At 41.4% G+C, this 23,293-nt stretch overlaps 1 protein-coding gene across 1 annotated transcript in view; it reads right to left on the bottom strand.

Moving 5' to 3' along the window:
- Window positions 1–21,859, bottom strand: part of casz1 (castor zinc finger 1) — a 212,189-nt gene extending 190,330 nt beyond the window's left edge. The window contains exons 1-2 of the mRNA XM_054745828.2: window positions 21,662–21,859; window positions 20,269–20,332 (exon numbers count right to left, since the gene is read on the bottom strand). The gene's annotated coding sequence lies outside the window, so the exon portion shown is untranslated. The remainder of the gene's footprint in view (window positions 1–20,268; window positions 20,333–21,661) is intronic.
- Window positions 21,860–23,293: the final 1,434 nt, after the last annotated feature.

Genomic DNA, 23,293 nt, shown 5'->3' with positions numbered 1-23,293 from the left:
ACAACTCTGAAAAATAAAGGTAAATCAACAATAAAACAGCCTCACATCAACTTACAGTCTGTCAAACTTCAACTGCTGATGCATTTATGAATGTGACATTTTTTGGACTTTTTGAATCGTTTAAATTAGAATTCTCTTTGAATATTAACCCATTAATACTTTTAAATATATATAAATGATTCAATAATCAATTATTTTTCTTCATACATTTTCTGTGATTTTTTTCCACAGAAATGTGCATAAGAGCACATTTATAAATAAACTGTTTAGATAAACCAGTTAAAGCTATATAAAACACACTTACTGTATATGTATATGTATATACACTACAATTATTTTCCACAATAATGTACCTCATAATATAAAAGAAACACCCCACCTTCAAACTTTGATAATTGAAGAAAATGAAGGAAAACACAAAAGGCTTTTGGCCCTCCTCTGAAGCAAAACATTTAAGACCCATTATTCTTTTTGCAAGAACTAATGACATATTTTGTCTCTTCAGCTTAACGCACTAATTGATGCTTTTTTTTCTTTTTTTAGGGCAGTCCAGATGGAAAAATAAGTACCCCCTTAAAGACCCAACTCCCTTGCTCATAGCTTTAAGTCCCTTATTAATTAAACTTTCACCAAGTCCTGAGTTTTTATTAAAAAGATAAAGTCTGCTTTAGTGTAAAAGAAAAAAAAACCCTATTGTCTATTAAGCTAAATTTTTATTTCTATAAATAAAATGGACTTTTTAATACAATCACAGGGACTTGGGACCAAAGAATCCACACAGAGCGGTAATTAGAGGGAGATTTTAGTTCCATCTTCTCTAAAACTGGTCAGCTTTAACCAATACCCTTTGCTCCAACTGAATAAATATGCTAAGACTGTTCATTTTTGTATCCTGGGATATTATTTATTAAGCAGAAAATAACAGCTTCATTATCACAGTCAGAGAAAAGCCAAAGTGTAAACATATTTTTACCATCAACCTTCTATCTAATCATTCCACACCTCAAACGCTGGGAGGGAATAAAGCTTTATGATCAGTCATCCACTTGATCAATCCAATCCCACTTGTGTCATTAACTTTGCAACAATATTTGTCAATCAGCATCACGACAGTGTGACTGGATGGCTTGAGGGAAAATTTTTAGTAAATGTGCAAAACTAAAGTCTGACAGAAGAATTACAACTTTGATCAGATCCATGCTGTTTTCAAATAGATTTTAAAAATAAAAGAAATATGTTAGATAAGTTGGATCGGTCTAATGAGTTGACTGTGAACTCAGATCCAAAGTAATTTATGAGTTACATGTTTGCCTCAGCAGATGTAATATTTCTACCATCCAGTTCACACCAGGGTTGTAAATGTTGGCAACAAATTGTGAGAGTTTCCAGAAGATTTTTAAACCTTCACAAATGTTCTTGAGTTCCCCATCTGAGTCGCAGGGCCCAACTAGTCTCTGTCATATCTTCCATTGTAATCCCAAAAAGGAAACAGATAAACTGTTTTACAGATTAGTACCAGATTAGATGTCTTCACCACTTCCTTTAAAGCTGCTATAGCAAATTTGGAAAACAAATTAGCTTCAAACGTTTTTAGTGTGCCTCCAAACAACCTTCTCACATCTAGTGTTTATTGCTCTCTCGTTTCGTCCAGCTTCACGGGTTTGCGGTTCTGGCAGAAGCATCTGAGGGAAGAGACCTGAGAGGAAGGGTGAGTGTACCATGACACGTGTTTGCGTTCAAAACCTAGCTTGTTTGCCGATTTGCTATATTACCTTTAAGGCTTTCCATTTAGTGTTTTCCAAATGCAAACATCCATCCTTCCATTGTATGAACCAAGCCCCCGCAATGCGGGTGAAAAATTGAGGCAAACCCGGAAATGAAATAAATTGCAGTTCCACCCTCATCCACTGGGGGCTGGTGTCAGAAGCGAGCAAATCCTCATTGACTCCCATGTTAAAAATACCAATTTCACAGCAGAAATAAACATGTTTACAGCCTGGTACCAAAACATGTTTTTTGTTTAAATTATCTAGTTTACACTCATGACAACTCTGAGGGGGTGAATTTTTTTCTCACTTTTCTGTTTAAGTGTATTAAAAGCCTAAAATTCTGTATAATTAATGAGCATCAGACCCACGTGACCACAGAGCTAGCTCCGTGGAAAGGCCTCAGTAGAGCCTCGGTCTGGCCTGGAAACTGCTCCGGCATTTTGAGTCTCTGTGTTTGTGTATTCTTTTTGGATATTTTTTGTGCAATTATTGGACAAAATGACTTGCTGTGGCATTAATTGCACTAATAGAGTGTCCAAGGAGTCTCCACTTCATTTTTTTTGGTAAGTAAAATTACATTTATGTATTTTAGGTCACTGCCGAGCTGAGCTTAGATTTTAACATGCACTGTTTAACCATGAAATTTAAATGTAATAGGGTAAACCCAGTGCATTTAACACAATGCAGCACTTTAGAAAATGAGTTGAAATATATCATGTTGGTGGAGCTGGGTTCCGACTATCGGCCTGTGGAGCTCTCGGGTGACCGATGTTTTCCACCCGTTTCTCCCCTCCCCGCAGCTCAGCGCATCTCTTGTCTGATCGCGGCTTCTGTCTGCTGCGCGGGCTGCTGGCTTGTAGAGCTCCGGATGGAAACCTTTCCACCTGGTTTTCCCCAGCAGCAGCTCTGCGCATCTCAGATCGCAGCAGCGCTTGTCTGCTGTGCGGCTGCCGGCTTGTGGAGCTCTCCCCTATCTCCAGCGGTCAATGGGCAATCAGGCGAGGTACACCCTCGACAGAGAGCCAGTCTATCGCAGCCAAATGCAAGCATTTTTTTTAAAGAAAGCTCTTATATTTTAATCCTTTAACACCTTTATTGCTTATTTAAAAAAATATTTGTAAGTTGATGCTAATAAAACTATAATTTAAAGAGCAAATTGCAGGTTAGAGACTCAGGTGAACCAATGCTAAGAGAAACATAATATAAACTTGTTTTAAACATTTTTTTACACATGCATAAATTATTTAGGCGTTTAGAGTCATTTATGTGAGATAGGTGTTTTTTTTTGTTGTTGTTTTTTTGCCAAACCAAGTGACGTCAGCTGAGGGAGTCCTGTTAGCTTAACCCAGAGAAAAGTATGGATTCTAATGCGGCTCTAACACAGAGGAAACTTTAAATGTTTATAATTCTACTTCTGATGGGCCAAAGCTATAAAGTTATGAGTTTGCTGCACGCCCCAGAGAGCAGAGACAAACCAGAGGGAGAAACCATCGGCCAAAGCTGAGACATTGAGCAGAAGCAGTGGGAAAGCAGCAGGTGTCTTGTGAGTTGTGATGTTAGCTTAAACTTGTGTGCTAACATCACAACATTGTACAGATTACTATCCTGTGCCAGACAGTTAAAATAGTATAGGTCAGTTAATATAATATTAATAATAATGAGCATCTGTCAGCTGTCTCATACTCGTTAATATCTGTTCACGCAATGCAGTTTAGCGCTTAGAGAGAGGGAGAGAGACACCTGTCATCCGGGTCTGGAGCTCATGGGGGGTTTCTGTGAGCTGGATCCGACCCAGAAACCAGCGAGCCAGTGGAGCTGGTATTTCAAAAGCTGTGCATGATCTTCTCCTGGAGGTCTGCAGCAGTTCTGATCTGGTTCCGACCCAAAAGCCAGTTCAACTGGTCCGCTGAGCTGAGAGAAAGACGCCTGTCATTCAGTTCTGGAGCTCATGCGGGCTTCTGTGAGCTGGATCCGACCCAGACATTTATTTTTAAAAGCTGTGCATACTGTCCTGGTGGTCCAGGCAGTGGTTTTGATCCTGTTTCAACCAAGACACCAGCTCTACTGGCATGCTAAGCCGCGCGTCTCTTCTGGTGGTCGGTTCTGACCTGGTTCTGAAGGTGATCTGAGCTCCAGAAATCCACATTTTATATTTTTAACCCCGCCATGGGTCTCCGGAGCCCAGCGCAGACCTGCCTGTCCCGGTACCGGCCGATGTAGGCTACAGAAGTCCTCAGGCACGGAGAAAGAGGCATTGTTTCTCTTATCTGGAAACCCGTGGACTCGATGTCCAGACAGGCTGGAGTTGGTACAGCTTTCACACACTATAGTTTATCAATATGAACACAATCCAACACTAGTAAACACACACACTGACTCAGTAACATGACCTCTCTACCCTAAAACTACCCACTCTCCACACTAAGCTGAGGCAGCACCTAGCTTCTAACTCCCTTTGGTTACGTCAGAGATTAAGATTTAGAAAAAAGAGCCTTTTTAGAAACTTTGCAGAGAAATAATACTTTTTACTAGAAAAGCTCTGCTGTTATGTATTTTAAAGCTAAATATCCACAATAAGCTTTTCAAATAGTATTTTCTGGACAGCATTTGATATGAATTAGAAAAAAAATGTAACCTGCTAATTGCTCTTTAATTAACTATATCATTTTATGTATGCTTTTTAACAATAAATAAAATTGGGTTTTCCATATGCAACATATAACCCTCCCACTGTCCTAATGGGTGTGACCCCGTGAGGAAAGCTGACCATTGAGCAGGGTTGATGGTTTATCCCTTGGGTCCACATGGCAGGGGTGAGGAGTGAGCACCATCTCACCCCTGCCACGTGGACCTCAAGGGATAAACCACCAATCCTGCTCAATGGTCAGCTTTCCTCACGGCGTCACCCATAAAGACAGAGGGAGGGTTAAATATCCACCAGAGTGCATATCCAGTATTTGATTCAAGTTTTTGAGGAAATTCCTAATCCTTTTTAACCTCTGCTGTCCGCCAGATGTGTAAGCAATGCCTAACGTAATAGATACAGTTGTGGTCAGAAGTTTACATACACATGTAAAAAATATAATATAATGGCTCTACTGAGTGTCCCGTTATTTCTAAAACTCTGATTTTTCTCTGATAGAGTGATTGGATCAGATACTTCTTTGTCACAAAAAACATTCATGAAGTTCGGTTCTTTAATGTCTTTATTATGGGTTAACAGAGAAAAGTGATCACATTTGCTGGGTCACAAATATACATACAGCAGTGTTAATATTTGGTTACATGTCCCTTAGCCATTTTCACTTCAATCAGGCGCTTTTGGTAGCCATCCACAAGCTTCTGGCAAGCTTCTGGTTGAATCTTTGACCACTCCTCTTGACAGAATTGGTGAAGTTCAGTTAAATTTGATGGCTTTCTGACATGGACTTGTTTCTTCAGCACTGTCCACATGTTTTCAATGGGGTTTAAGTCAGGACTTTGGGAAGGCCATTCTAAAACCCTTATTCTAGCCTGATTTAGCCATTCCTTTACCACTTTTGATGTGTGTTTGGGGTCATTGTCCTGTTGGAACACCCAACTGCGCCCAAGACCCAACCTTCGTACTGATGATTTTAGGTTATGTTGAAGAATGTGAAGGTAATCCTCCTTCTTCATTATCCCATTTACTCTCTGTAAAGCACCAGTTCCATTGGCAGCAAAACAGCCCCACAGCATAATATTCCCACCACCATGCTTGACTGTAGGCATGGTGTTCTTGGGGTTAAAGGCCTCACCTTTTCTCCTCCAAACATATTGCTGGGCATTGTGGCCAAAAAGCTTGATTTTTGTTTCGTCTGACCACAGAACTTTCCTCCAGAAGGTCTTATCTTTGTCCATGTGATCAGCAGCAAACTTCAGTTGAGCCTTAAGGTGCCGCTTTTGGAGCAAGGGCTTCCTTCTTTCACGGCAGCCTCTCAGTCCATGGAGATGCAAAACACGTTTGACTGTGGACAATGACACCTGTGTTCCAGCAGCTTCTAATTCTTGGCAGATCTGCTTTTTGGTGATTCTTGGTTCACTCTTTACCCTCCTGACCAATTTTCTCTCAGCAGCAGGTGATAGCTTGCGTTTTCTTCCTGATCTTGGCAGTGATGAAACAGTGCCATGCACCTTATACTTACAAACAATTGTTTGCACTGTTGCTCTTGGGACCTGCAGCTGCTTTGAAATGGCCCCAAGTGACTTTCCTGACTTGTTCAAGTCAATAATTCGCTTTTTCAGATCCATGCTGAGCTCCTTTGACTTTCCCATTGTAGCGTTTGTGGGTGTTTGTATCCAATGAGCCCTATTTACCTGGCCTAAGAGAAGTCACCCGCTGTAGTCACTCATAATCACTCACAAGAAGTTGAGAGGCCATGCTATGAAGCTCAGTTCACTGACACGTTTCTAAGTCACCTAAATTGCTAGTTCATGTTGCTGTATGTATACTTGTGACCCAGCAAATGTGATCACTTTTCTCTGCTAACCCATAATAAAGACATTAAAGAACCAAACTTCATGAATGTTTTTTGTGACAAAGAAGTATCTGTTCCAATCACTCTATCAGAGAAAAATCAGAGTTTTAGAAATAACGGGACACTCAGTAGAGCCATTATATTATATTTTTTACAAGTGTATGTAAACTTCTGACCACAACTGTACAAACAGCCTCAGAGGTGGGTCCCTTCGCAGCTGAGCAGCAGCTGCCAATGCATCCCATACTGCTTTCCTGCAATATGACGTGTTCTGAAAGAGTAGCGCGTAAAAAATCTACCCAGAACTCAAATTTAGTGGAGCACCACAACACTGCGCTGCTGGGACACGCCTGTGCACACCCGTCAGAGACAGTCCCACTGATTATAATGGTGACTATTAGCTGCGTATTGCGCTTCACAAACGCTATGTGTTTCATATGAATATGGTGGAAAACTGGAGATAGAGGCAGAAGTCTTGGTATATCAATCATGACAAATTTGGCATCGTAGGTTCCTTTGGATCTGCAGGGGGCTACGTCATGTGTCATCTTTTGTAACTGTCTTCGATTATTAGTTGAAGAAAATGTCTACAGTTTATAATTAAACTTTAATTTACAGCAAATATGGTCCAGAACAAAAACAAAGTGCCTGCTTCAGTTATTCTGTGCCACAAAGGTTGACAATGAGAGAGGTTTTGGAGGCAGCTGTATGTTTGATCCAATTCCATCATTTAATCAGAATCACACTTTTAACTTCTTCTGGGGTATAAACAGTTCAGGCCTGTTTCCCAAAATTTTTGTGCCAGTTTTCTGTTTTCTGCTAACGAGATGTCACTAATATGTACTGGAATGCTGTGTGAACAGACAGTTTGATTGGCCATGAAGAACTTAATGGTGTATACCAAATGTGGGGGGACAGCTTCTTCAAAGCACGTATTTTTGGAGACAAACATAGCTGTTCACAACATTTTCCCCCCAGTTTACCATTTCTGTCGGGTTGAAAATCTAAAATTAAAGACAATTCCTCCTTGTAGATTCACCTGTTAACAAATCATCTCATATAAGCGTTTTTGCCGTAATCGTAAGGGTGCATTATTACAAATAATAATGAATAACTATATTTCCTGAATGCATTTATCAGAAATTATATATTTTTAGTCATATTGAATGGAATAATACATGCTACATAAAAGTCTACCTATTGTAACGTGAATCTTGTTGATGTTCAGTGCACAGAGTGGTGTATTTAACCCTAATTTGTGCCACTGTGTCTTCCTGTGAGCAGACCCCAGTCATCTTTAAACGGCTCCATTTAAAATGCAATTTGATTATCTGCCAAATTGCTACCAAGTCTTTCCCTCTGCAGCCCAGGGATGGGGGGTAAAAAATTTTAATTAGCATTCGTGCATAGAAGAGAAGTCTTTGTTCCAATGCATTTGAACACGGCATCCCAGAATGACCACCACTTTCAAAGAGTCATCACCCAAACGATTTCAAACTAATAGATCCAAAGGGAGAGGAGCAGCCCAGGCTCTGGCGGGTGGGGAGGGGGGAGAGAATCACAGAGGTCTTCAGTAGCACTGAAAAAAAACCCACAGGACACGGCGTGTTTAAATAATCCAAAACTTTTCTTTAATCATAGTTTAGAAAATTGGCTGGGACCTTCAACAGGAGACAGCTGCTCGGCCCCAGAGCCATTTAATGACATTCACTGTGGGTTTCCCTTAAAATATTTACGCTGTCCCATGGCACGGCAATATTGTCTTAGAACGGAGAGATAAGAGCCAAGGAGGTGTGTTGAAGTTCTCCTAATCAATTTACTAATTACTGGAGCAGCAATAGGAGAGGAGAGAGGAGTCCCTTCTGGCAAAGCTGTACTCTAATAAATGCTGAAAAATTTATTTACTCTCTCAGCCAAGAGGAATTCTGAAGTGGGATTACGACAGAGAGCTGATTGAGATGGAGCAGTGTTGTGGTTGAGGTCGCAGTTAGAGGAGCAAGGAGAGGACTCCAAACATAAAAGGATCTCTCAGGACCTCCACCTTTGCATCTGCTTGGGGAGCGTAGACGGCTGACTCTTACAGACTTGGCATGAAAAGACCTGACTGCTACGACTACATATCAACAAATATTAATGAGACTTCTGGCTCCTGCATAATAAAACAGGTAAGAGTCGTAGAAAGCAGCACCTGGCAGTGACCCTGAAGCCAAAATAAATTTGATGTATATAATAGTTAGCATCTTAGGAGCTATGGGTTGGATCTTCACTCAGAGCAGAGGGCAGGAGGCTCAGACTGTACACCAGACGTTCGGTGTGGGTGTCTGAAGTCACCTTTAGGCCCTCTGGCATGGGATGACCTCCTTCTTCTAACCTCTGGGACTGAGGGCAACCCTGAACCTGTCACAGAACGCAGCCCACACCTTCCTCAGGGCTGAGGGCAAAAGCTGCTCCATCTTTTAGATGTCACATTATCTACTGTATGAGACCCTTCCATCTACATGGGGTTTATAACCAACGCCAGCTGGATCAAAACGAGCCAAAAAAGGCATGAAAGAGAGCTTAAAAAACACAATCATCCACCAATAATAAGGAACTCAGATTACAGTAGATTCATAACAAATAAAGATTTCACCACCAGAACATCTGAAGGTAGAACACACACACAAATTCACGGTGCAGCAGCTTTTAAGGTTTTACAATTTCATTAACTGAATAAAAAAAGTGTCACTTTTAGTCTTATAATAAGATACAATACAGTTACCGCCATTTTGTTCAAATATTGAAACAGTCAACAGGGCAGTCCGCCAAACACGTTGAAGGAGAAGAGGCAATACGTCCTTTTTCAAAATAAAGGATTAAGTGCCTCTATCTGCTCATGTCTCAAAGAAAACCTCAAGTCATTAAAAGTTGATACTAAAGCCATTTCAAACAAGCCCTGCTGCAGAGCCGATGTCATCTGTGTAGTTTTTCATTATTACAGCTCTAGAGTTACACTCGCCCGACAAAGATGGAGAGCTGTGACTGGCGAGGCACAAAAACTCTTCAGGCCAATGGTAGAACTGCTGAGGCTTCAATAGTGGCTAGACCGACCAGCAGAGCAAGATCTCTCTGTTTTTTTTTTTTTGTTTTGTTTTGTTTTTTCAAAAATAACTCTTTAATTATAACTTATCCTAAAGTTCTAAGGCACTGTAGTTCTGTTGCATTATGGGTATTGTAGGATGTTGGACCAGTGCTGGTTTAGTTACTTTATAATCTCAAAAGAACATATAGAATAGAATAGAATAGAATAGAATAGAATAGAATAGAATAGAATAGAATAGGACTTCACTGATCCCACAGTGGGGAAATCTACTTGTTACCGCAGCACAAACACTAGTTTGAAGAAAAATGATAACAAATGTACACGTATATACACATAGGCAGTAAGCTGTTATTGTAACCTTCGACCACTAAAAACAACATTTCTGCTACAGTTTGTTTGGATTTCTAGGCTACTTACTAATATTAGAACGGGTTTGACTCTAAAAGTTAATCAGTTTTGGACGTCCATTTGTTGATTACTTCCAGAGATTTCCTACAAAAAGCGTCCAGTGTGTCCTATGATAGAATCACATAGCAGGGGTCCATTACCCTAACCCTAACCCATTACAGAAAAACATGCATGCACCGACACGGGCAAAAACATAATTGTCACCTTTTGCCTCTCATCAGTTGGCAATTATACAACAAAAGACCCTGTTTTTTTAAGTATTTTCAGTTTCTTTCCATGTCACCTGTTTTCTAGACTCCCACAGTCTCTCCAGTGGTCTCTCCAGTGTAACTGAGTACATGGATCTGAGCACAGGCCCTCAGAGGATTGAGGCAAAAACAAAAACACAAAAAACCTGTTGCTGTGACATTTTGTTCCCTCTCACCTCAACACACGCTGGTCACAATGGACCGGTGTGTGTGTGATCTGTGTTCACATCACCATGGTGATGGTTCTCTGTCTTCCGAGGATCCCTGGAGGGCGTTGGATGGTTGGTGATGGGGTGGAGGGGGGCAGTAAAAGAGCAGGCTGCCAACTGTGCCTCAACCAAAACGCCACCAAATGGCAAAAATGATGAAGAGCTGCTCAAACATGGTTCTTCTAAGTTTAACGTGACAGTTTGTGTTGTTAAAAGCATTTGAACTCAACGGAGAATCTGACACCCGAAGCAATCAAAGGAGCTTGACGTGAAGCAGGAAAAGCATTTTGTTCTTCAACCTTTAAAGGAGAAAAAAATAGAACAAAATGGCGTTCATCTATGTGCAAAGGTCTGAGAACATCTGTCACTTGGTAAATCATCTCTACATGACAGAAAGACACAGACCTGGCATTACACTGAGCAGTAAGACAAAAGGCCACACGGGTTCTACACCATCGGCTCCAGTTCCACTTGCATTTTACACTTTTGTACCCTTTGTTATTAAAAAAAGATATATGTTCATAAACAAACTCAAATTTTCTGTGAGGCTAAAACAGACAGAAATTATATAAGAGTTGTTAACTGCAGTGCATGAAAGGTTTTTAGATCATTAAAACAATTATTTTAATGTGTGCAAATAATTATAACATTTTACTCACAGGTAAGCCTAAAATAAATTTAAATGTGGTGCAAAAGTTCATTTATTTCAGTAAATCAACTTAGACTGAGAGACCATCTAAAGACTCAGGGATCCATTGCAGTTGTTTTGGATTCATCAGCTGATTAGAGTGTGACACTTTGAGCCTAGAATATTGAACCTTTTTCACAAGGGTTTAGAGTGCATAAGCTGTAAACCACAGTCATTACAGTTATAACAAATAAAGGCTTGAAATATCTGGCTTTGCATGTAATGAGTCTGTCTCATTCATTAGTTTCCCTACTCAAAAAAAATAAACTAAACTTTTGCACGATATTCAAATTTTCTAGTTTCACATCTATTATCATTATGCATGAAAATTAATGCTTGCATATTTTTGCCTCATTTAGGAGCCACGCTGCATTGTGTCTGGCACATTTTAAGCATCAGTACGTTGCCATGCCAACAGGAGAGTTATTTACATACAAGAGCAGCTGACAGGCTTCTCTAAAGCCCAACTAATGCCAAAAAAAGACTCCAAATCCCCAACAAGTTGAAGGAACCATGCTGATGATGTAAGACAAAAGGAAAACAGAGTAAAAAGGACACATTTACACCATTTATTCCTTATGAAGTCACAAGGAATGTGAAGTTCTTGGTTATTAAGATTTTTGAAAATTGGCAACAGTACAGTGTGAGAATTGGGAAAGTAAAGCTGTAATTTTAGCTACAGGGAAATATTCAGATTACATCTCTCTAAAACGGGTTAAGGGGCAGAAAGTGGGTGCAGACAGAGGAGCAAGAGTATAGGAGAGGCGATACCAAACAGATATTGTAGAATGCTGAATCTCATAGCCCTACAATATTAATCTGGATGTTTCACTGACGTGGAGCATCACTGTAAGCTTTTGTCAAAGTTACCAAATACTGTTGAGCAGTAGTGACTAGACCCATGGAAACCCATGGAAATCAAAGGATTCCAGAGGGGTTCTGCCACAGATCTTAAGCCTGGGGCACACCGTAGATGCACACCCCCTCATTTTAGATAGAAGCCATTACAGTTGAACAGAGTGGGCACACGGGGAGCGCTGCATCGCGTTCCAGAAGCATTACGCCTAGTCTCTGAAGATAGGTGCCAGTTCTATCTCAAGCCGTGGCGGCGCTGCAGCTGTTTCCAAATTTGTGGAATACTTTACAACAGACATTACGACGCGGAACGGCTTCACGGCACAAACCCAGTTGCAGTCTTGATAACTTTTAAGTACTAACGATTGTAAAATATTTTAAGAAATAGCATACTTACACACTGTTAATGAATTTGAGTCTCACAAAACACGACTCCAAGTCTGATCACGTATAAATGTGGATTGTAACAAGATGGCGCCTGTGCTTGGCTTAGCCGCAGTCACCGGCCACTTTTTCAAACTTTTCTCCACTAACCTCCTCTTGTCCACCTTGCTCTTGTCTGCGATCCTCTTCAGTAGTGTCCCTGCTACCATCTCCTATGATCGCCAGACTCTTTTGTCCTTCCGTTGGTTCACAATTGCCCAAGGTGCACCGAGGACGTACCTCCCTGTTTGTTTATCTGAGTGGCGCACTGGCCCAGAGCCAAACAACGATTCAAACCAGGGCGCCTCCAGCGATGTTTATCCGGTCTCGGGAAAACGTCGGAGGAAAAGAGGTAAACGAGCAGGAATCCAGGTGAGAATAATACTTCTCTTAAAGTGTGGTTTATCTAGAAAACATCAGCGTGATCTTCTAGCTTCTTGTCCTTTGTTTGGCGACTTGAGCGCCACTTCCACATTCCCACCAGGTCGCGTTGCGGCGCGGTTTCTCCGTCCAAGCTTTTTAAGGTCGGTTTATCCTCATTCCTCAGTGGTTTCTCCTCCTCTTCCCTCCATAAGTGGTTTTTATAAACACCGTCGATCTAACTCTGCCAATTTACGTCCACTAACTCCAGCTGTTTCTGATTCCTCCACCTCACTCAGCATGGCTCTATTAAATACCCGCTCTGTTAACAATAAGTCCTTCCTGTTTAATGATTTAATTCCCTCTAAAAATGTGGATTTTCTGTTTGTGACTGAAGTTTGGCAGCAAACATCTGATTATTCTGGTCTGATTGAACTCTGCCTGAATGGTTATTCTTTTCTTAGCCAGACCCGGGGTTCTGGTTGTGGTGGAGGCCTAGCTGTTGTTTCCAGAGACCATCTTCCATGTAGCTCTACAACCTCTTGTCACTTTGCTTCCTTTGAACTGCAGCTGATTAAAGTCGGGTGTAAGGACCCGTTCTACTGTGCTGTGGTCTATCGTCCACCTGGTCCAAACAGTTCTTTCCTTCAGGAGTTTAGTGACTTTCTATCCTCCACTGTGAAGCTGTCCAGACTGGTGATTGTGGGTGACTTTAACATCCATGTTGATGATCCCTCTGATCACTTTGCCATGAATTTCTCGAGCCTTATGGGCTCCTTTAGCTTTACCCAGCATGTTTCTGGCCCCACACACACCAGGGGGCACACTCTAGACCTTGTTTTTACCCTGGGTCTAAATGCTGATAGTGTTTGTCCTGAGGACGTTTATATTTCAGATCACCATTGCATTTTCTTTAACTTGTCAGTTCCTGCGTCCCCACCTCCTGCTCGCCGTATGGTTAGTTCTTGTTTTCTTAATGAGAGCACAGCTAGCAATTTTTCTGCTGCTTGTGATCCACCCTGTTCTTCTGATAATGACCCAGATTCCTTAACTTCTCAGTTTAACGAGCACTGCCTCTCCATTCTGGACAACATCTGTCCTGTCAGAACCAGATCAGTTCCTGCAGTGAACCCTACTCCCCGGTTTACTGACAGCCTTCGCAGCCTGAAGCGCCAATGCAGAAAAATTGAGCGCTTATGGAAGAAAACCCATCTCCACATCCATCTGCTGCACCTAAAGGACCTTCTGACATCCTTTAACTCTGCAGTCAGAGATGCTAGGGTTTCCTATTTTTCCAACCTGGTGTCCCGAAGCAAAGGGAACTCCAAGGTGCTGTTTAACACCATCAGCAGCATCGTCTCTCCTGCCTGTCCTACAGCCTCCATCCACTCTGTTACAGAATGTGAGAACTTTCTGTCTTTCTTTATGGACAAAGTCAATAAGGTTAGATCTAGCATCTCTCCTTCAGCCTTATCGCTGCCTCTGCCGACTCCAACCAGGCCCATCATCCTAGATAGCTTTGCTCCTGTTTCTTTGCCGGAGTTAACCAAACTAGTTAACTCTATGAAGACCTCTGCATGCCCCCTCCACATCTTACCCTCATCTTTGTTTAAAAGTGCTTTTCAGTCCATCGGTCCCAGCATGCTCTCTATAATTAATGCTTCTCTGGTTTCTGGTCAGGTCCCTGCTTACTTTAAGAACGCTGTAATCCACCCGCTTCTTAAAAAACCGAGTCTTGACCCCTCTCTCCATAGCAGCTTCAGACCCATCTTTAAACTTCCGTTCATCTCCAAGATCTTGGAAAAGGTTGTGGCTAAACAACTCACAGCTGCTCTTGATGAACATAACATCTATGATAGCTTCCAGTCAGGTGTTCGTAGAGCTCATTCTACTGAAACAGCTCTTCTTAGGGTCTCTAATGACCTTCTGACTCACAGTGATGCAGGGGACTGTTCTGTTCTGGCCCTGCTGGACCTGACTGCAGCCTTTTACACTGTTGACCATCACCTGCTACTGGAGAGGCTGAGAGACTGGGTAGGCCTATTAGGAACTGCTCTGGAGTGGTTCTCCTCTTATCTTTCTGAGTGCTCCTTTTCTGCGGCCGTCTCCAAGTTTAGGTCCTCCACCACCTCCCTTACCCATGGTGTCCCACAAGGTTCTGTGTTGGGGCCTCTGCTCTTCCTCCTCTATCTGTTCCCTCTTCAGCACATCCTGAGCTCCTTCAAAGGAATCTCCTACCATCTTTACGCAGATGATATCCAACTGTACATCTCCTTTAAGCCCCATGAGATGTCTAAGCTGCAGATGTTACACACCTGCTTAGACTCCATCAAAACCTGGATGGCTGGGAGCTTTCTACAGCTGAATGAAGATAAGACTGAGATCCTCATCTGTGCCCCAGACAAGCTGGTTCCCAAAGTCAGAGACTCTCTTGGTCAGCTTGCTTCTCACACCAAACCTTCTGTCAGGAATCTTGGTGTGACCTTTGACCCAGCTCTCACCCTGGATTCTCATGTCAGTTCTCTTGTTCGCTCTTCCTTCTTCCATCTCAGGAACATTGCTAAGCTGAGTCCCATTCTGTCTCACTCTGAACTTGAGACAGTTATCCACACCTTCATCTCCTCACGCTTAGACTACTGTAACTGTCTTTTCACGTGTCTGAGCAAAACCTCCCTGAACCGTCTACAGGTGGTTCAGAAAGCCTGTGCTCGGCTTCTGACCAAGTCCTCCAAACACACCCACATCACCCCGCTTCTCCTCCAGCTTCATTGGCTGCCAGTCAACTTAAGGGTTCATTTCAAGATCCTGGTTCTGGTCTATAGGGCCTTACATGGACAAGCACCATCTTACATTGGTGATCTTCTTAGTCCCTACACCCCTGCAGGTCCCTGAGGTCCAGTGATCAAAGCCTACTGGTTGTGCAGCACACCAGGCTAAAGACCAAAGGTGGCAGATCATTTGCTGCTGTGGCCCCTAGACTCTGGAACTCTCTCCCCCTGAGCCTGAGATCAGTGGACTCAGTGGTCTCCTTTAAAAAGCAGCTGAAGACTCACTTGTTCAAGCTGGCTTTTGTATGACCTTCTTCACCACTCTCTCTCTATTCTGCTCTCCCCAACTATTCCACCTTCCTCAGGATCCACTGATTTCCCTCTTTCCTATTCACTCTTTGTCTTTCTTAACATTTTTAATCACAATTATCTATTTTCTGCTCATTTCAAATATATTTTAACCATTTTCTAAATTATTTTTTATATTTTTACATGTTTTGTTTTTGTGAAGCGCCTCGTGATTTTTATCTTGAGAGGTGCTATAGAAATGATACTTTCTTCTTCTTCTTCTAAACAATAGTCACTTCCTACTTCCTGTTCTCAAGTCCCGCGTGATGTTGTGACTATCCTGTGGCTTTTCAAGTAGTGCTCAGCGAAGTGTCGCGTCCTGTGTGACCACTTGACTTCTCAAGATTGCTGGTATGCCCCAGGCTTTACTGTTTGGGAGGGTTAGGGTCAGGGAGAGGATTTGTTAAAGGATTTTTTTCAAAATATTAAAAACTTCTGTAAGACATCAGCAAATGATTTCAGAACCCTCATACCCTCACCCCTTTTTTCCCCTGGATGTAAAAGCGGCACATGGGGTAAAAGCGGCATTTTCCCCGCAAGCTCATTCCCAACTGGGAGCGTTTCAGATGTGAAACGGGAATGAAGGTGTTCCGCACTGCTTGTTCTGCAAGGACACAAAATCACGAGAGAATTGCAACACCACGCGTGATTTGGGTAGTTACAAGCAAGGAGAAAGACAGCTGTACATATCCAAAAAGATCTGTGGTTTACTTTCTGTTCTGTTTACATCGGTTACGGGGGGTTTACCATGAAATGACGTATGTTCATCTGCATGTAGCTTTTATTTTTAAAGTTTCTGAATACTTTACAATGGTTTTGTGCTTGACTTTCTGTCTGGCCTGATCTAAACTGCAGAGTTTTGGAAGCGTAGCGCATAAAAATTGACTCAAAATGTCCTTTCGCTTCCGGGACACATCCAAAACATTAGACTTTGCTGCTGGTTAAAAGGAACCCATCCACTATAATGGTGGCTAAGTGACGCGTAGTACATTTTGCGCTCGTTTTGCCACGCTTCCATGGCCAGTAGAAAGATGGAGTCACTGACAATTTTAAACAGAAAATAGACAGAATTACCACGGAAGTGTAAATGACACAATGAGGAACAGGTGAGTGGCAACACAAACAGGGAGAAAATTACAAATACAAAATAAGAGGATTTTCTAAATAAAACAGAAAATGAGGAATATGTATTAAACTTATAATGTGTGGTCTTTACTGTTAATTTCTGGAAATATCCATGGAAATGGATGGAAAAATACTGGCAGCTTCGTAACATATAACCATGAACATCAGGTCTAAAATACATAGGAGCGGGTCTAAGACTCTGGCAACGCCATATTAGACGCCATGTTTTAATGTACGAGAGCCCATGAGGACAAAATACATTGAATGATTTATAACAAATGGTTACAACAGTCAGTGGTTAGCGCTGTTGTCTTGCAGCAAGAATGTCCTGGGTTCAAATCCTGGTCTGGTGTCTTTTTGCATGGAGTGTGTATGTTCTCCCTGTGCATGAGTGGGTTCTCTCAGGGTACTCTGGCTTCCTCCCACAGTCCAAAACATGACTGTCAGACTGATTGGCCTCTCTAAATTGTCCTTATAAGTGAGTGTGTGCATGCATGGTTGTTTGTCCTGTATGTCTCTGAATAGATCTGTCCAGGGTCTACGCCTGCTTGCTCAGAGACGGCTGGAGATAGGCACCAGCCTCCCTGCGTGGTATAGAAAATGGATGTATGGATGGTTACAAAACTTTTGCCATGCATAAACATTGTTGTTGTTTATCTCTTCACTTGTTGCACGTGATGAAAGGGAGTCTGATGTGCTTGTCATTATGATGGAGGTTGCCCTCAAAGGGGTTTTTGACCCTAATGGCCATCCGTACCTCTTGCTTGCAACGATTAAGGTATGTACTGCCCCTTTTTGCCAGGAAAAATACACACTGTCACTTTATTTGAGACAAAAAAGAAGTTCAGTAAAAGTGAAAAAGGTTCTACTAGAAGTAAATAAATCAAATCAGTCAAAAACAACAAAATCAACAAACCATAGCAGAGATAAGGAGCTCAGTCACAGCAGACACACTGAAACCTTCAACCACACAACAGGTTTGTCACTCTTACAGCAAACAATCGTGTTTTCCAAAGAAGGGATTAAAATCTAGATTTTAGCTTTTGCAGTGTTGTTCCGTCCTTCTAATGCAGCTCACAAAGATTGATATAGCAAACATCCCCACATTTGATTTGATTAACAAATGGAGCTACATTAATAATATTAGCAGTGTGTAATGGATGACGTGACACAACGCCAGACTGTAAATTCTGTACAGTATATAAATACTGCATTGGATTTCCATTAAAGCAACATGGCTGAACAACCACTACAAGTAACTGGCAATTTGTTAAATGACTTAATTGGTCACCAGTTCATCGGATTCATTTGCTTCTGGACCACACCCAAAGAGCAACGAGCTGGGCGTACACTGCAGTCGGTTTGGGCAGAAACACAAACCTGAAACCTGTCTCCTTTGATTTTTAATCAAACCTTGTATTTCAACTCTTTCCCTCAGAGTTATTACTGCCTGCCTCCAGTCTTACAGCTAAACATTGCCCTTTTTCAGTCTAATGCTGATCTGTTTACTCATTAAATGCCAGGTGGCACAGGCACTGAAAAGCTACAAGCTGGGGGAAAGGGCTCGTAACCTTTACACACTGTCTAAACGTCCTCACGTTCTCCTTGAACATCTATCCTTAACTGTGCTCCCTGTCCCAAAGTGGCCAGCTGGAAACGGTGTGCTGACGTCCTCGCTAACCTTGGCCGGCGTGAGGATTACCGTGCATTTACACTCAACGCTTCCTCCTTCCTTAAGACTTATTAGGAATGATAATGAGCTCGGAAAGGGGCAGCTTGTTACTTTCTTAAGTCTGCAAAAGCTTTTCTATCAGTCTTCCTGCTTCTTGTTGTTCAGGCGCCCTGATCTTCCTCTCCTCTCCCAGTCGGCAGTGTGTCTCCACCCGGGTCCATCCCTCTGTTTCTCTCCTTCTTCATCGTATTGAGAGGACCCAGGACAAATTACCAAAAAAGCCATTTTCATCTATGAACTGCTGGGTTTAATCGATACTTATTTCATGCCTTCAAAATCAACCCTATATTACTGTTGTCTGTGTGATTTGTTTATTTTGCTTTGGAATATTCCCCCAGCTGAATAGGGGGGTGGGGGTGCATGGGATGCAATTCACCTTGAACCTCCATTATATTGGATTTCTCTACTGGCTGATCAAGCATGCAAAAAGGACATTTCCTTGGCACTAAAATAAAAACAATGATGATGATTAAAAAAACATGTGCGCTATTTGTACTGGTATGACTGTACGTGTTGAAGGCTGTGTGTTTTTATGAGGAAAACTACGGTTGCTGCAGTGTGAGTTGGTATACAGAATGATTACACGCGGGGCAATTGATAAAGCTGATGTGGCGGGGAAACAAAAGTAATGGCTCCCGGAGCCTGTCAAATGCCTCCGGAGATTATTTGACATCAAAGACCCAAGGTCCACAGCCAAGGTCAAACACAGGAAGAATACACGAGGGTTTAATTCTACACACCCCTTGACAGATGCAGATGGGTACTTATGAGACATGAGGCATTTAACTGACTGATGGAGCTGCAAGCCTTAGGACGTTGGACGCTTGGTACAATGATTAAACTGAGGTTCTTAACCAGTTTGGTGAACAAAGATGGAGCAATCAAAGGACAATAATTAGGAGAAATGTCGACTGAAACCAAGAGAATCACAACTATAAACGCGTAAAACAAGCTAAACCAGACTGCATTTGGAGCCTTACATCTCCTTAAAATTCCCTTTCACATCCAGTGATGAGAAGATTTGTGAACGCAGGAGGGCAAAGGAACACGTGAAAGGGAAGTAGAGGAAGAGGAGCGGTACATTTGACAGATGGATACTGCAGTGTCTCATCAATGCTGTGGAGAGATGAGAACCTGTACCACCAATCTGACAGTGAAGGCTGGCTGGTGTCCAGCAAGAGATGGACCTTCAGACAGCAGACACGTGCCGTCACATTTCTGTGATACGTTTGGGATGCACGGATGGGACGAGAAGCTGCAAACTCCGTCATCTGGCAGGTTTTATAGCTCAGTTTGAGCACAAAAGAACTTGGACAAAACACCTGCAGTCCACTGAAGTGAACTGTTGTCCCCTGTGGGGACACCTGCTGTTGGTTATTATTTTTTCAGTGACCTCATAAAATAAAAGACATCACTAGAGCAAACTTACCTTTAAGCTGGCTTATGGTTTCTATTCAAAACACACAAAATACGAGCTGGTTTCATGTCTAAACACGTGTTTTCAGGCTTGCCTGTGTAAGTGCCAACTGTGTGCTTGCTTTGCATGCATGAATACATCTGCAACAGTAAGGCCGAACAGCTGCTGCATCATGAGGACACAATGAAAAAAAACTTCAAAAGCACTCAGTGTGCATAATACATCTTTTTTACATGACAAAATTGTCTAATTTCAGCTGATTTGTAATACAAAAGCTAAATCAAAGCAAAAGGAAGACATCAAAACTGAAAAAGCTTGAAAAATAAACTTTTGTATTTACCTTGTGTTGTACTAGCTGTGGCATTTTTAATATAGAAGATAGCTTTCCATCTTCCTCCCGTGATCTGTTTAACCAAAGACAAGAGGGAAAAGAAAAAAAGGGGGTAATTAATTACTTTTGTGAGCTATGGCACAGGAGAGACAATAAACCTGCCTGGTCGCCATGGATATGACATATTTGCTCTGAAAACAACACAATAATTAGCAAAGGAGAAAGATCCGGCGAGAATATGAGAAATCCGGGCTTAAAGTGCCAGTGATCTATTCCTGTCCTCATCTTCATCCCTGAGAATAATAACACACTAGAAAGCATGCAGCAGACATTTATGAATGCACAGGAGAGCAAACGGTGACCCTTTACAGAAGCATGTCAAATTAAATCTCACATCTTTGTGGTGTTTTGTAGAGATCACAACTAACCAAACATGCAGCGCTTTACCAGATTGTTCTTCTTTAGGTAGAAGTAATAAAATCAGCTTTATAGGCAGATACAGAGGAGCTGCTCTGTCAGCACAGCAAACTGATGCCCGTTTCCAAAACAACAACAATAATCTGGCTGACTAGTTAGAATTAATGAGTGAATTCTAATCAGATGTTGGGGGGGGGGGGGGGGGGGGGGGCTGCAGCCCTGTATTACACATGCAAAATTTTAAAAAAGACATTAAAACACCGTTAGAAAACAATTTCAACTTCCTCTATTTGAGCATTGAACATTTATTGCATTTGTACTAGTTCCTCAATTTACAGTAAATGATACTGTACTAAAACCTACTACCTGTTTAGAAGTTTCACGGTTTTTTTTTCTGTTCCAAAACTGTCATTTGTGCGGCTGTTTTTGAGTTGCACCCAAAAGGCGCTCATTTGCGTCAAAAAAAAAAGCGGATAGTATCAGTCTGTATTTTAGGTCCAAGTTGTGTAGAATTAAGAAAACGGTGTGTGTTCGGTTGTTTTTATATTTCTGAATGAGAGCTTAGCGACTGAGAAAAGTACGAACTGAGATGGAAAAAGTTGAAACTTTGAAACTGAAGCGTCTATTGGGAGCATCCCGCTTCCTTACATGCTACTTAAATAAAATCTATGAATATATTTATTTCAGTGTGAATTGTGAAAGTTTTATTAAAGCCCGATCCTATCGTCGGCGTCTTTCCAGATCCAGTAAAGCTTCAGTCAGGCTGAGTCGCTCCAGACCTGCTGCTGCTTTTTTGACCGTGATTACCGACAAGTCCTAAAAACCCACTGGTAACATTTCTGTGTTAAACCCTGCTGAATAATTCAATATGTCGCTGTTGCGGCTGGCGCGAGACACACTTTGATGTCCTGTCTCGCGCACAGAGAGTGCGTTTGATATAAAAACGAGCGTGGACAGTAGTTGAGAGCAAAAGCAAAACTCTTACCTGAGGTACTTCGCAGACTTCCAGCTGAGGGGACGAATGTCATTACGGTGAAATGTTTGAAAGCGCTCATTTTTAAACTTACTACATTTTATTTCAGTTTTCGTTTTTTTATTGTAGCATTTTCTAATTTCTTACAGGGGAAGTCGCCCGGAAGATCTGCCCTGGAGACCGGCTCCAAGTGGGAAGAGGAGTCCTTAATTGAATTTCTCAGTCCTGCAGGTGTTGCTTGGAAAACCTGAACTGGAGTTTAAAGGTGTCATTCAACTCATCAAAGGAATCCCTTTATGAACACTATAACAATAAAAAATGGTTCGATGAGTTAAATATGTTTATTTTTAAATTTGAACCATGCAGAATTTCTAAAAATAATTATAATAAAAACTTTAGTTTTAACTCTTGTGATATATTGTACTTAAATACATTTAAAAGTGGTAATTTTACTCATGTGGAAGCAATGTTTCAGACAGTAAGCACTGTATGTGAAACTAGGCTGGTCCTGTTCCAATATTTCAGATAATAATAACTAAATATTCGCCTTCCATTGGCATATTAACAAAAAACAATTTTTTCTTCTCACATTTTCATGCTGTGATATAAAAACCAGGTATAAACATTTTTTTCAAGGATGAGCTCAGTCATGTTCTTCATCGTTAAGTTGGATGTTTTTTAAAGCTTACATGTAGCCAGAAGAGTCTAGCACCATAATAGGATGGTATAAAATGATGATGTTCAAAACATCTGTGATAAAGAATCATTTATCGTTTCCTCCCTTTATGTGACAGTGGTGTCACAAAGAATGAACCAGAGGTGGTAATGGCCCCCCTCATAAAATGCTGTCCCCCCAGGTGCCGCACACCAACACATAGTCATACATGCATAATGTGTTGGTGAATTTGGATTTATAAAATAAAGAGATAATCTTCAGTTAGTCACAAACTGAATGTTTTTGGCAATTTTTTGTCTTTTAAAACATAAATTACCTATCTGAAATAAAAAAAAATTAAGGTGGATCCCTGATTTCCATATTGCAGCTTTTTCTCAAAAAGTTTATGAAAGACGTAAGCTGTTGCTGTTGATTTACATTTTTGGATCTTTCATCTATATTATTTGTAAATTTTAAATGCCCTAGTTTACTATCATTTCACAACAATTAGTTCTGGTGATGGGGTGAGGACCTGGATCCTCATAGAATAGAATAGATCTAAATAAAATAGAATAGACGGCATCCCCCGAAGAAAACAGCAATTGAGGGTGGACCCACCGAGCCATCATGTATCACAAGATGTCCTAGTTCCATTTCTACCGCAGTACGACAACAGGTGATGTGCACCCTGAAGAGGTCAGACAACCTATTATCTGTCTATCGGGGCAAACACAAAAAATTACTTTTTTAAATAATTTGTGCAGGAAAAGGAATAATTTGTGACTGAAATCAAAATAGTAATAAAACAGTTTTTAAGGTTCTAAAATAATTATTTGTCCTATTGCTGCTCTGTTGGTACAACAATGTCACCTCCTGTTTATTTTCTTTCCCTCTCACATTTTCTATCATCTAACATACATCAATAATCTACTATAAAATATTCTGAGCATGTGACTCATTGAAGCTAGACTGCAGGGGCAAATCCCACA

Source organism: Nothobranchius furzeri, chromosome 15 (assembly GCF_043380555.1).
Source record: "Nothobranchius furzeri strain GRZ-AD chromosome 15, NfurGRZ-RIMD1, whole genome shotgun sequence".
NCBI lineage: Eukaryota > Metazoa > Chordata > Actinopteri > Cyprinodontiformes > Nothobranchiidae > Nothobranchius > Nothobranchius furzeri.
This window is presented reverse-complemented; position numbering and strand designations above follow the sequence as displayed.